Source organism: Condylura cristata, unplaced genomic scaffold (assembly GCF_000260355.1).
Source record: "Condylura cristata isolate star-nosed mole 26May11 unplaced genomic scaffold, ConCri1.0 scaffold00001, whole genome shotgun sequence".
In the NCBI taxonomy this organism is placed as follows: domain Eukaryota; kingdom Metazoa; phylum Chordata; class Mammalia; order Eulipotyphla; family Talpidae; genus Condylura; species Condylura cristata.
The window spans coordinates 75,877,135-75,891,696 of NW_004567102.1; the positions used below are offsets into that span (position 1 = coordinate 75,877,135).

The 14,562-nt window shown below is 44.2% G+C and overlaps 1 protein-coding gene across 4 annotated transcripts in view; it reads right to left on the reverse strand.

Annotated features, from left to right (window-relative positions):
- The window catches only part of PLAGL1 (pleiomorphic adenoma gene-like 1), a 56,815-nt gene that overhangs the window by 12,902 nt on the left and 29,351 nt on the right, over positions 1-14,562 (reverse strand). For 2 of the 4 annotated variants that reach the window (XM_012723844.1, XM_012723828.1), the window contains exons 5-6: positions 11,428-11,459; positions 7,037-7,113 (exon numbers count right to left, since the gene is read on the reverse strand). The gene's annotated coding sequence lies outside the window, so the exon portion shown is untranslated. Of the gene's footprint in view, positions 1-7,036; positions 7,503-11,427; positions 11,460-14,562 lie in introns of those variants that run through there. The other 2 variants (XM_012723834.1, XM_004673912.2) reach the window with 2 other exon arrangements.

Consider the following 14,562-nt stretch of genomic DNA (forward strand, 5'->3'; position numbering starts at 1 on the left):
CTGAAACAGGGTGAAGTAAGTGGAAGCTAGTTACCCTCCCTATACAGCTACTACAAAATGGACTATCCAGGCAGAAGACCAAAGGGATCTTCCCTGGGGAAGCTGACCAGCCTGGGTAAAGAGCTAATGACAAGGACAAATAGCAGTCTCCAATGGTTGACCTGCATCGCCTTACAAGGGAGTCCTGTTGGCAAGCCCTACCTAAGTATTTAAGCTTCCATCAGCTTTATTTTTTTATAGCTACACTCATAAATCAGTAGGCAACCAGAAATCAGAAGAAAGCACCTAGTAGGAAAGACTGATGTAGAAAAAAAAGGGAGAGACTAAAATAAAGAAGAGACTATAGTGAGGGGAAAAAAACCTTCAAAATCAGCTATCATTAATATCCTGGAGACAGAGAGAATTCCAACCCCCCCCCCAAAAAAAAACCCCAAGCCCAACTAGATTTCTTTTTAAAGAAAATAACAAAAAAGGAAGTAGCAAGTGTGAGACCCCAGAGGCAGGGACAGGAGCTGGAGTCAAACTGTCTAGGGGAGCATCTGAGACGCTCTGCAGCTTTAATCAACCCCCCTGGTGATTCCTAGGCACCTTCATATTCAGCTAAGAGGCTTATTTTGACGGTACTTACTATTTTTGTATATTAACTAGGCCTAATGTTCACTGAAGCAGCCATTTATAATCCAGCTAATATAACCCAGAGATAAATTGACAGTAACATCATTCATAGATTAAATAGCTAAAATATGCATCATTAGATCAAGAAACAGGAAAAGGAAGCAAATCAGCTCTAAGTTAATGAAACAGTTTACTATTTTCATCACATGATAAAGGTGCATTGCTTGTCATTAAATAATTGCACTAGCAGTTGTGAAGCATACAATTAAGTAATAAAAAGAAATGAATACTATAAACTTTTAATTAAATCTTTCATTATCCACAGATGCAATTGACTACATAGAAAGCTCTAGAGAATCTACACATAGTGTATTAGAATTGGAAAGCTTAAAAAGGTATTGGGTTATAAAAATAAAAATATTAAACCAACAGGATTTCTAAACGCTAGCATCAGAAATATAAATACCATATGCATTAGCCACGAAAAAAAAGATATCTAGGAATAAATCTAACCAAAGATGCAAGATATTTTTGGAGAAATGAAAAACTATACAGAAGACATTAAAGAAGACCCAAGTAAAAGGAGAAATATACCATGTTCATGAAGAGTGAAATACAGAAAGAATTATGTTAAATGTCATTTCTTTCCATGTTTATATTCAGTGAATTTCTAATAAACATTCATCTGGGTTTTTTATTGGAACATCACAAGATCAAACTTTATATGGAAGAGGAAAAAATCCAAAAATAGCCAAGAACTTCCCAGTTCTCCTGGCTCAATCTCATCATCAAACAGACCAGGATTTCTTCCAAAGAAAAAGGTGACAGATAACAGATAAAAGACTTTTTAAGGACAGTGGACTACAGTAAATAAGGCAATATGATAATGGCACAGGATTATACAAGCAGACCAATGGAGTAGAATGAATAACTGAGAAACAGAAACCAACAAGACTGGCAAAAATTAGAAAGGCAGGCAAAGTAACTCATGGCCAGTGACAAGAGGTCTCATACAACACAGCAGTCATGGGTAGGACGTGTATATTCAAAGAGGCTCTTGCTTTGGAGTTAACAGATATGCTATGAAATGTGGATAAGGAATATGCTTTGTCTAGGGAGTGATCATTGCTTGCTTGGGAGACAGGGAAGTTTAAAGGACAAGCCAAAGTTATAGTTGAACCTGCAAGTATATCAGATGTTCACGAGTGAGGTGGTCTATTTTGGGCAAGGGGAGGAAACAACCCATGACATTTGAGAATAAGTAGCTCAGTATGACTGGGTTACGGATGCCAAGATGGGGGCACCGGCAAAAGCTGGAGAGAAAGGCAGAGGCCAGTTCATGAAGAGTCAATGATAAACTGTTCCACTCTACTAGGGATAGTGGATTTTTGCTGAAATACTTCAACTATGTAGTCAAGGCTACCCATTACCCCTGGTGGTGTGGAGGTGGAGTAAGGGGGATGAAGAGAAGTTGGATACAGAATGTGAATAACACATTGTCTCAACAAGAATGGGACGAATCAATGGAAAAGGCATGTGTGCAGGAATCTAAGCCTCAAAGAGCCACTAGTCTGAGAGGAGCTTATCTATAGGAGGCAGGACCACCAGGAAGCCAGGCCCAGGGAATCCATTCTAAGCAACGAATGTGTCAGATCACAGGATTAGTCAATTTGGCACGAACATTAAGATACACTGCTGAGTGGTGGGACCAGGGATAATGAGAGCTTTTCAGCTTCTGCCATATCTCAGAAGAGATAACAGCCTGGGAAGGAAGAGAGGGCAGGCTGAAATGATGCACTGTCAACAGACTACTTAGATTAGGGTTTAGTTTAGGTGAGAGCAAGGAGGCAAAGGTGGTGGAAGCAGGAGTCTCAGATGCAAAAACCCACTGTGACCCAAGAGTTGGGCGCTTTTAGACAGGTTGAGTTGAGTGCCCACCAGTTATCAGCCAGCAAGGAGACTATGTCACAGAGGAGCTGAGGTGTTTCTCTAGACAAAGTCGGGAATGCTCTCCTCTGGCTTTGAAAGTGGACGACACCGTTCAGAATTCTGGTTTCTGTAAGTGACTTTATAAATCACCAGAGTTCTATGTGGGTGGTCTCAGAGCCTGTCAGTCAGCTCACATGATCTTCTCAGATCACCAATGTCTGTCCTCCCCTGGGTGGGTGGTTTGGTACCATGGGTTTCCTGGGGGTGAGGAGGAATTTGTTTTCTTTGTGGCAGGCTGCAGTTAGATGGAGCCTCCCTGAGGCTATCTACTCTGCACTAGAAACAGCATGGAAACAGGCTTGTGAGGGCTTGTAACATGGGGGCTCAGAGGGCAGAAGCAACTTTCCACCTTACAGTCCCCTGGCTTCTCTGGAGTGACAGACTGCCGTGAGAAGTGTATGGTGACAGAAAAATGAGCAAAATGAGAAATCTTCACTCAAAAAGAAAACAAAACTTGGTAATATGCCCCAAAGTCATTTACCATGCTATAAACAAAACAGTCAGCCTCTAGCCACTGTCTGGCTGCCCACTGTACTCTGCTGAGGCAGGCTGTTCTCAGATGGGAGCCTTTGTTACTAAGTGTACAGTAGTTGTGGTCCAGGCTAGCCAGCCCGCTGCACCGGAGGTGGGGACAGGTAGAGAATGCCAATAAAACTGTCTCCAACCTCCTGGGAGGAAGCCCTCAAAAGCAATGGACAAGGCATTGTTGTAGCTCAAATTCCAGGAATATGACTCTCAAGGAGCCACAGGCCACTGAGGGAGGCCACACTTCCTGAGAAAAGGCCTTTGAAAACTAGAGGGAGGAGGGTGCCCCCCACCCCCCCACAGCTGTGCTCAGGCTCTGAGGTAGGGCCCTCTCCTTCACCTAGAAACAGCGGGACTGCACAGCCCAGGAACCCACAGGCAGAGACGGACCACTCCAAGTAATGGCCATCAGGCAGCAAGGAAGGAAGGAAACATCTTTACAGCTTCCTAAATCTCCCCTTCCCCCTCAACTACATACAGTGTATTCTGAAATACAACTGTTTTAAAGAATTTTTTTAAAACTTATTACTGATGCATACAGAACTGGGGTCCAGGCCAAAGACAGTGTGGGGAGCAGAACAGGTCAACCGACCAAGTATCCCACTGAGGGGAGCACTGGGTGGGTCAGGAGAGTTCTCCCAGCCATGTGGGTCACCTCCCCCGGGATGGATTGAACTCACTGAAGCCGCTGTGACCAGCTTCACAGTGCTGCACCTTAACCCACTGTGCCACCAGGGAGGGCCCTGAAAATTAAATATTTAGGAAGACAAATGTCTGCCAATAAGCAAAACAGGTGTGTGCACCCAGAGACACAAGTGGGAAGTCAGTAGGGACCGGCTCTCAAGCTGAACTGTTCAGCTTGAGACTATTAAAGAACTCTGGGTGGCCTGGAGGGCTGAGGGTAGAGAACCCCGAAACCCAGACAAGAGCCTTCCTATTAGGAGAAGATTTTCTCGTCATTAGAGTCAGTGACGAGCTATTCCTTTGTGACAGCTGAAAATATATCCCCCTCCTCCCTCCCTACAAAGTCTCTGCTAGTCGCCCTGGGCCCTTCCAGGGTTTGCTTCTAAGCGGACAGCGTGATCTCTTTCCCTGAGACTCTTAAGAGCGAGGCAGGGAGGAACCAAACTTACCTAATTAGCGCAGGCCTATTGTCCTCATACAGTTACCATTCTAGGCAAAAGAAAAGCCTGGTTCCTTCCCAGGAAGTGTGTGACAGTAAAGACTCACACTGAGACAAGAAATAGGAAAACATCCTAGCCACAGATTGATGATGGGAAGGCAGATCTGTGAGTGAAAATCTCTTGAAGGAGCCTTAAAAATTCTATGAGATCTGGAGAGATGCTCAAAGACTTGGGCGGACTATCTGATCCTGAAACAAAAAGATGGGAAAATCAGCAAGAAAAGAAAAAGGCCGAAGGGACAGACAGACACTCAACGATGTCCCCCTGGGTGGCAGGATTAGAGAGCACTTTTGTTTGTCCCCTGTGAATATGTGTCCTTTGTAGGACTTGACAATGGCCACCAAGACTGAGCCGCAAAGAACGGGGTAGACAAGCGGGACGAAGAAGTGTAGGTGATGCCAGCGCAGGGTGGTGTGGGAGCTGCCAGCAGTTTGGTGGGCATGCAGGTGAGTGTAGGGGCTAGTGGGTGATGGATCCAGCAAGGCACTCCCCTCTCTCCGCCCCCCCGCCCCACTCCCCTGAGGTATTAAGAATCCTTGGTTTTCTAGAAGAAACTAGGTAGCCCATGAAAGGCTGTTTCATCAACTTATTTACAGAGACAAAAAGCTACACGGAATCGTTGTCCTTCCCTCATGGACAACTCAGCCCTGAGGAAAGGCAGGTTTTAAAAGTATTATTCTGAAACCCTAAAGGCCTTCAGCGAGGCTTTCTTGACCCAAGACCAAATCTGATTACAGTAGGTTACAAATGTGATTGGCAATTTTAAGTGACAACTTGTACTGTTTTATTTCCCTCTTTTTCAGTGGGAGAGTAGCCAGGACTTAGAGCAAACTGTGCTCATGGTCATGGAGGCCACAGCAGCGCTGCCCTGGCCCCCAGGCCCACACCGGCCCACTCCGGGCCAGGGGTCCTTGCTTACGAGACGAAATTATGACTCAGGTAGTCAAGAGAATGCTTTCCTTGCCTTCCCTCTCACAGCCAGTCAATGTAAATTCAAGTGATGTTAAGTGAATTGTTCATCTAGAAAGACTGAATTTGAGAAGTAAAAATATTAATCATTTGTCTTAAAAGATGTCATTGGCCTGTAATTTTTTTTTTTTTCTATTTAAATGTAGGAGGGGCACACCAGGTCTCCTAATTTTAAAAGCACACTGGAGAGGAGGTAGTTTTTCCAAGCACTGTGCTGGCTTCTCTGAAAGGGGGTAAGAGTGCTAAGGATGTAGGGGAGAGGCCTCCTCTACTTTTCACCTCAAGTATTTTCTCTCCCCCTCTCAAAGCTTTAAGTCCTTTGTTTGCTTAACAAACCATCACAACCGCACCCAGTGCAGTGGGGAGGGATGTGCCTCCCTCAGGAGCCAGCCCAGCGTCCACATGTGTGGTCTGTCCCCCAGCCATCCACAGCCAGGCTCCCGTGGCCGCTCTCTGCGGCTGTCCCCCTGGGGGGACAGGCACCTTGCTGCCAGTAAGCATGCCTGCTGCTCTTCCCAGCAGCCCAGAGCGATGAATCAGGTCCTTCTTCCCTCCCTCTTGTGCCGAGACTGTGCTTTCCTCCTGTCTGGACTTGACCCAGGCAGCTCCTGAGACAGACACACTGCCTGGTGCCCCAGCCACCCACTACCTGTCTTCAGCCCGCAGCCGCCCCAACAAATCCTGGGCAGACACATTCCATAATCTGACTGGTTATCTACTGTCAATCACGTGGCAACATGGCGTCAAGATCCCCCCATCCTCGCCTCATTAACTGTCCACTGTCCGTGACTTCCTGAGTGCCAAGTAGGCATGTCAGCCATGTTGGAAGGAACTGCAACTTCTTGGTCAATGGATCAAAATCTGATTTTAGTAAAATGGTGTATTTCAAAGCAAATGAAAATAAAAGCTGTGAAGTACATTTCATTTGAACTCCTAAAGCCTGCTCGTGCCATTTTATCTAATAATTTCCAAGTGACAGTTCTATAAGGCTGTTATCCCCATTTAAGAAATGAAGAAAATGAGGCTCTGAGGACTTCAGTTCCTGGCTCACAAGCACTGGCTCATGGGATCCTGCTGATGACAGAGTTTGCAAAGCCAAGTGCCTGGACCACTGAGCAGCCAAAGAGTGAGGGCTTCCACCAATAGTACTGCTGACCACTTCAGTCAGGATGACCCGGGGCCAAACCCAGCTGTTCTTAGCTAAGCCCAGTGTCTTTCCATTTACACCTCACCATCCTCTCAGCAGGCGCAGCAGCCTTCACAAGCAGCTCTTATTGCCCCATCTCCAAGTAACACCTAAGAGGGAGTCGCTGGATTGCCCAGAGCAACGGGTATGTGACTAGCATCTTTCTTAGGCTTCGCCACATCTCCCTCAAAGGAGAGGACAACATTTACACATGGATGTACACAGGAGGGCAGTTAGGGCAGCTTGAGAGCTTCTGAACTGACAGGGTTAACCAATAAAATGCATATAGGGCTGCAGGCATTATTGAGGATGTGGACAGAGGATAGCAGAGGACAGGAAAAGCTGCTAACTGCCTCATCTAACAGAAGATGCTTTCAAAAAATAAAGGTGACAGAACTCTTTTCAGAGGTATTTTGCAGTTTGCAGGGGAAACATATTTATTCTATATGAACTTTTTTAAAGCATCGGCCCTCCTGCCCGTTCTTGACTAAATATTACTGTTTCTGGCAGTGGATAATAAATATGCTCTGACAAAAATAATTTGAAAGAGCTGTTATTACTGTCGTACCTTCTCGGTGACAGGAAACAGCTACGAGATGCTCCTGGTCGCAGGGTCCTCCCAGACGTTTGCTTGAGGAGTCAAATCTGTAAGAAAAGATCTTACACATCTTCAATGAAGGAAATTATAAAGACACCCCTCCCCAAACATGTCGCAAATTGAGCTTTGCTTCAAGAGCAGACACACGATGTATAGAGATCTCCTACTGCCTTTGCATGCATTATAGTAGACAATGAATTGATTTTATATATTTCCTCAGACCCACCACCCATAATCTGAAAGTGTCTCAGATATGCCAACTGACGAAAGTCTTTAAACACTTAGATCATTCGATATATTTAAAAAGTGCGAGAAAGGTCATAATGTTATAACTTAAAAGACTTCCAATAACTCATACAATCTTGTCCAAGAGGATCTTTAAGTATTTATATCATATCCTTTGTCCTACTTGCAACTGGATTAGAAAAACCTTTAAGTTTTCCCCTGCTTTCTGCAAGTAGAAAAAAAAGAAGAATCACGTGAAATTGCTTACATAAAATATTCAAAATAGCATTGAGAAGAAATGGTATTTTTTTAAGCTAACAGTATTAGAGCGCTACAATATAGGTATGCAAATCTATGCAATAACAGAACCTGAAACAAATTATGAATGGAAAAGTCAGCAATAGCCAGTGGGCATTCATTTTCAACAAAAGCATCCTATAAACCTATAGGATTATCAAATTTGCAGGGTGAAAAGTCTGCAATCTCCAAATAGAATACACAAATCAGTGGTTACCAAACCTGGCTATGCACCAGAATTACCAGGCAAGTCTTTTAAAAATAGATTCCTAGGTCACAGTCCAAACTATAACGACTGAAGCAGTCGCTGGGGCCCCTTTAAAAAAACCACCAGGGAATTACATTTGGACCAAGACTTCAGGACCTGTCTGCAGCCAGCTTTGTACCATTGATCCCTGTGAGCATTTGGAAACCCATATCTTTGTTCACCAATTAATGATAAAACTTGGCTTCTTCCCACTAAGACCATTCTAAACCAGTCAATCCTCTTAGGGGGAAAGCTTTTCAGGATTTTCTTAACCAGTCCAAAGGTGAATCTATTATGAAACAAAGCCAATTATATCTCACCTAAGCGATTTATTCACTTGGTTGACTGCTTTCTCCGCTTATTTTTTTTTTAAAGGGGCGTGTGTGTGAGTGGGAGGCTATGTCCATTTATTTTATATGAGATCTTTTTAAGTTAAAAATGTAAAAACTAATGTTATTTTAAAATAACCCATCACAATTCAGGATAAAACTAGATGCAAATAGGTTCACTGAATCGTTGGGAGAATTTGTTTTAAATGTATTCCTTGCTTTGCATGAATAAATAACTCACAAATCATCACTGTCCACCTTCTCAAAATACCCAACCCTTAGCATGGTGGTTTCATGGAGGAGTCTCCAGAAGTCTGTTTCAGGCTTGTTTGTTTTTAAGAGCGTTTAAAAAACATGAAAGTAAAATTCTTTTGGATGATTCTTCCTTTGCTCCTGCACATCTCAGCAATGGACAATCACAATTTATGAATTCAGGAGAGGTGGGGGCAGCCTGCTGCCTCACTAGAAAGGACACATGACATGAAGTACGCAAAACAGGCCGTGGAGTAGCTGGGCTTCATTGTCAAAATATTCAAATGATCACCAAAAGAAAGCTATTCCTTTCTGATTTCAACAATACTCCTTGGCCTCCAGGGCTCACAGGAGCTTATTCTTAAGCTGTTCAATGTAAGCAGCACTCGTGAAAGAGGAGAACTCTGGCAGGGAGGAGATCAAATCCCTCCGCCTTCCCCACCTGCCATCTCAGCACCAGTGTAACATTTAAATAGTTAACAATGCGGCGCAGAGCCTAACAGCGGGCCTGGCCCCGGAGGAGAAAATCATGTGCACTGTACAACAATTTAATAAAGCAGAGGAGAGACGGGCAGAACAGCACATCTAAGTTGGACAGGGTACTACTCGTAGACTGCTTTCCACGTCAGAATTTAGATTTCAGAATCAGAGAACAACGTTTTAATATGTCAATTATTTTGGGGAAAAGGGGGCCTCATAAAAAAAATGACCCCATAACAATAAACATTCCTAAACACAGATGTTTCATAGATCCAGAGTAACAAGAAAACAAGAAATATCTTTTTTTTGGTGGGGGGGAGAGGAACAACAGATTGGCTTTAGTTAATTGTTTTAAATAAACAGGAAATGCTTTGGGGGAAATGATCTCTTTTTCGTGGATGACAAAAAGTAAAGTTTCGTGGGTCCACAGCATACAATTTCTAGGATGCATTTCTGCTGTCACCGTATGTTTTTTTCTGGGTATTTGCTTCTGAGAGCAGCATTTCAGAACCGTCCTTTTCTCTGTTAATGAACTGGTTTAGCTGCCTGCTGAGCATTCACTGAAACCTCAGCTGAACAAAGGCCATTTCCCTCCAGTTGCAGCTCATTCACTTCTAGTTACTCCTGATTTTGTGTAAGCAAAGTCTTTAAACTGACTTTTGCTGAGGATCTGAGTGGGAAGGAAGGGGCCGGGCACTGCACTACACTGCGCCTCGGTTTGAGCAAAAGGCTTCTCCACATGGAACATGTACAAGCCTCGCAAATAAAGTTTTTCTTTAATTTCCTAAGGGCTGTAATTCCAGTGGAAAGGCGCCCACCAATTTGGTAGATTACAGGCCAACTAAAGCTCACTGCAGTGAGGTGGATCACAGCGTACAGTGAGATTATACCCCTGAAGTGGGGACTCTAACTGGGGTGTCCAGATTGGTCTCAAAACTGCATTGTTTTAAAGATGACGTTGAGGGTGGGTCACAAAAGGGTTGCTTGAAGCTTGCACATTGGTCTGACAGCTGACTCTCTACCTTCTCAAACGACCCCTGGGGAAATCATTTACAACCTAAGGTTTCAATGCCCTCTGGATGTTAGCAATGGCCCTAATCTCTGCCTTCAAACCTGAATTTTCATTCAAACTCCAGATGAGTCCATTTCTTAGGTCTTCTCAGCTTGGGTATCTCACAGTGCCCCCAAAGGTCAGCTAATGGTGGGGCCCCACGCAGCTGCCCCTGACTTACTTCCCCAACAGCCCCACTGTGATGACAGCACGGTGGGGATAAGTCCTCTACCTGAGGAGGTGGTGTGAGGACCTGGAGATTTCCATGCAGCCTGGTAGGGGAGGGGCTGACCTGAGGATGGCCACTGTTTTAATCACTTTAAAGCCCTCAAAAAAACCACTGAGTAGGAAGCACTAACCCTATTTTCCTTACAGGGAGCCTAAGGCTGCGGAGTGAGTCTAATTTGCTGGTGTTCACACAACCAGCCAGCAGCAGAGCTGGAATTTGCATTCAGAGTGTGTGATTTGAAAGTCCGCGTTATTAATAGGTCAGTCTCTTCACCATGTCACTTCCCAGCTTCCCCCAAGTCAGAAACTCTGGAGTCATACTAGATTTTTCTCACTGACTAAGCTATACAGATTCTGCAAGCTTATTGTCTTTCAAATGTTTCCTTCTCTTTGTTTCCATAGTTACCAATGTTTGGGTGATGTTTTGCCTGCAGGATCAGTACAGCCTCCAAATCAGCCAGGACAATTCTGGGATTTTGTTTTGTCCTCCCAATCGTTTTCCTTCCTAACTCACTTAAAACAGGTGGCAGGCTTTGTAATTCTGTGTTTTAGCCCAGAGGATGGCAGAAGCACTCTGCCATTGTTAATATCCACACCAAATGAGATTTTGCCCAACTTCTGGAACTGAAGGAGAGGGTGGATCAGAAAGGCACACCTCCCCCATCCTGATCTGCAAAGGAAAAAGAGCTGTTGACCCTCAGCTCAGCAAGAGGGCACTCCTTCAGCTCTGGCTCTCCAGCAGCCTGTGCACCAGCCAGGGCCACTGCCCTGAGGATCTGCTCAGGGAGGGGCCCAGCAGCAAGAAGTTTGCAGGTGCAATGTGTCGCCCTGGGGCAGTGAGATGCAGAAATCAATCAAGAAATCACTACTGTGACCAGAGGCCTGAGGCCAGACCCTCACCTACCAGGTACCAGGGAAATCTCCAGATTCTAGGTGCACCCCCTGGGTGAGACACAATGCGAGCTGAAATCTGAAATCTCCCACAATGTGGAAGGCAGAGTCTGTGGTGTGAGATTCAGACTTGTGAGATGCCTCCGAGAGATGTAGGGACCCCAGGCTGCATCTAGGGTACCGACTGCATTCCAAGCTAGAATGAACTCATTACTTTTCAAAAAGGGCCACCCCCTTTTGCAGAGAGAACACTCGATTCTAAAGGCACTGGTGACATGGAGGCAGTCCTGTGCTTTTAGAACTCCAGGGCAGATACAGAAGGAAGGAAGGAAACAGACACAGATGTTAAAAGTTTACTCACAAGATTAATGCCTCTGATTCCTATGCAAATACCTAGAAAGGGAGAGGCAGAGAAAGTTATCTTTAAGACCTTTATCTTAAACTCTGAATTGCTTGAAGCCAAAAGAAAAAAATGGAAGCCTACTAGACAAGGGGGCCAGAGCTGATAATCCCAAGGCACTGGGCATCCTAGCTGCCCCAGCCTGGACAGGCCTCCTGGACCAGCTTGCTGGATAGGGACTGGGGCTGTAGGTTCCACAAGATGGAAACGACAGTGCAAAAACAGAGGTACCTGTGGAAGAGGTGACTCCACCTCAGGAGATAGGAAATAAATCCTCAACATGATGACTCTGTTGGCTCAAAGATAGGGCAGTAACCACTCTGGCCCCAACTGAAATGTCTAAGGCAGCCCTGACTAGGTCAGTCGTGTCTTCCAAGCAAGTTTCATTTTGGTTCTGTGGTATTTAAACAGCTGAGACCTTCCCTCCATGAGGCTCATGAAGGCCCTGCTGAAATCCAGAGCCATAGCGATAGCCACGGAACCTGAGAGCCATGCACAGGAGGATCCATTTTGATCCACAGTGGTCCTGAACTTGGGGCGGTGGGGTGGGGTTGGGGAGGAGGCAGCGTAGTGGAGAGTGGAAGAGTAGGCCACTCTATTGGCCCAAAAAACAGTTTTCATGGGGCTTCCTCAAAACCTGCCACCACCGGTCCTCCCTGGTGGCGCAACAGGTTAGGATGAAGCTCTGCAAGCTGGCCGCAACCACTTCAGTGCAAGTTCGATCCCCGGCCCCAAGGGTGATCCACATGGTGTGGCAGACCTCTCCTGACCCGCCTGCTGCTCCCCTCAGCAGTGTACTTCGTTGATCTGCCTGCTCTGCTCCCCACTTGTCTCTGGTGAAGCCTCTCACCACCCCTGAACCTCTCTCTGGCTTGTACCCAGTTTTGTATGCGTAAATAAATAAATCTTTAAAAAAAAAAATCCCGCCACCACCCATGAGCACGTCAAGGCAGGTCTGTGTAAAGCGACATTTCTACAGACTGGAGATAGAAGTCCAGCCTGACTCCTCCATCTGTTTTTGGAGTGACTTTCCTTTATTCTAATTACAATGCTGCTGTTAGTTGATTCCTCTAACATTCAAATGTGTTCCTGTCACTTGGCTGTAGGAAATTCATCAATGGTCTCATGAGTTTCTGTCAATTGCAACCAAGAGTCCTGATTCATCAGAACCATAGAAGGTTTTAATCATGAGAGCAATGCGCTCAGGTTCGTGTTACAGAAATCATCCTTAGATGTCCAGCCTATGCTTCCAGCTTTATCCATTATACACATTAAAAATCAGTAAAGCAGGAGTTCCCTTGTTGGTGGAAAGACCACAAAAACCAAAAAACACAAAATGCTACACAGAAAGAATACATGTAACTTCACAGAAAAGTTCTTTGTCCTTCCAGAATCAGAACAAACAACCCTTAACAGACTGAGTTACTATGCAGGGTAGATGCTAAGCACTATAGGGAAGCAACAGAAAGCAATCATCATCTTAGTGTGGCTATGATTTACATGCTGATTGTATATGTCTGTTGTTATGTCTGTCAACAAAAAAAAAGGGAAAAAATTACCTTGGTAAATGCCACGTCATGGATCAATTAAGTTATTCCCCCAATAAAGTCCCCTTTGTTACAGTATAAATATGCATAGAACTTCTAGTGTTATGTTAAACATACTGATAAGGAAACGTGATGGACTAATTTTAACAACATTTAACACTCTTCTGGATTATGACATCCAAGTCCCTTCATCACCCAACTACATTCATTTTAACTGCTGGTTTGTCCAGGAGTCAGGAAGTAAAGGAAGTTCAATAACATTTCTTTGGTGAGAACTTTTCTTACCTAAAAGTGGTGAAGAATGTGTTTTGCTCTTCCTCAGTCTGGGATGTGAGGCGTATGCTCTCCTTGTGCCAGGCTGTGTCCCAAAGCTAGTTAAAACCATTAGCCAAACAACAAAAGCTCTACTAGATGCAACCCAAGGAAGCTGGGGCGGTACAGAAGGGGCCTGGGGTCAGATGGGGCTGGGACCATCCACTGGTTCTGCCACTTGCTGAGTCTATAATCTTAGGTGAGTTCCCCAATTTCTCTATCATTCAGAGCTGTGATGAGAGTGTGTATTGTACATGCAGATGTATCAAGTAGACACAGTCTGTTGAAGTACCAAGAATGATTTCACATACTAGGTAAGTTCAAAATTAAGAAATAGTAATAACTTGTTTCAGAATACAATATATAGGTGTAAATATATCTATGTAACAGAAAATATAAATTGATTCACTTCAGTAATCTTTCTTTAATTTGGATCATCATGATACAATTCCATTTCCTAACATGTGCTTGTAAAGGAAATTTCTACCATTTCCTGCATCCTTCAAAGCTTTGTATGTCATGTATTTGAAAGATACATACATTCTTAAGCAGTGTAATAGAATTTGTTGTGCTTTTATAATGTGTCACATTTAAACAGAGAAAACTATTACAAATGGGCCTGGCGTGAATGGCGCTTACAGGGATCACACATGATATACAGAGGTGAATATGATACTAGATTTTTCCTTTTGACTGTGTTGGGGGGGAGGGAAGTGAACTACTTTAGCTAGAACCATTTTGAAAATTTGAATTTAAACATGCACATATAGTGTACTCTTCACTTTGGCCTTTACCAGGGGCAACTATGAGTAGCCTAATGAGTAAAATAAATTAGGAAGTGGTTTATCTGAGAAGTTTAGGGGGAAAATTCAAGTGTTCGATGGAATATAAAAAAAAAAACTTACAAAGGAAACTGGAATTTTAAAAAGTACGGCATATTACAGTTAAGGACATTTTACAGAAGAATGCAGAGGCCAAGGGTTATGGTTGAACAACACCATTAGCATGAGGGAAGGGAGGTTCTCTGTGCGAAGGGAGGGTCAGGAGGGTCGCTCTGAGGTGAAGACAATGGACTTGATTAAGTGGGGATTACATACACATTATGGAGAAAACAACCCAAATATTGGCTATAGAATTTAAGGCTGGAGTTAAGAATCGCCATTTTGTAACAGGCAGTTTAAACAAATCATCTCCACATGTCATTGGAGAAGGACGATAAAGCGTCTGATAAGTATGG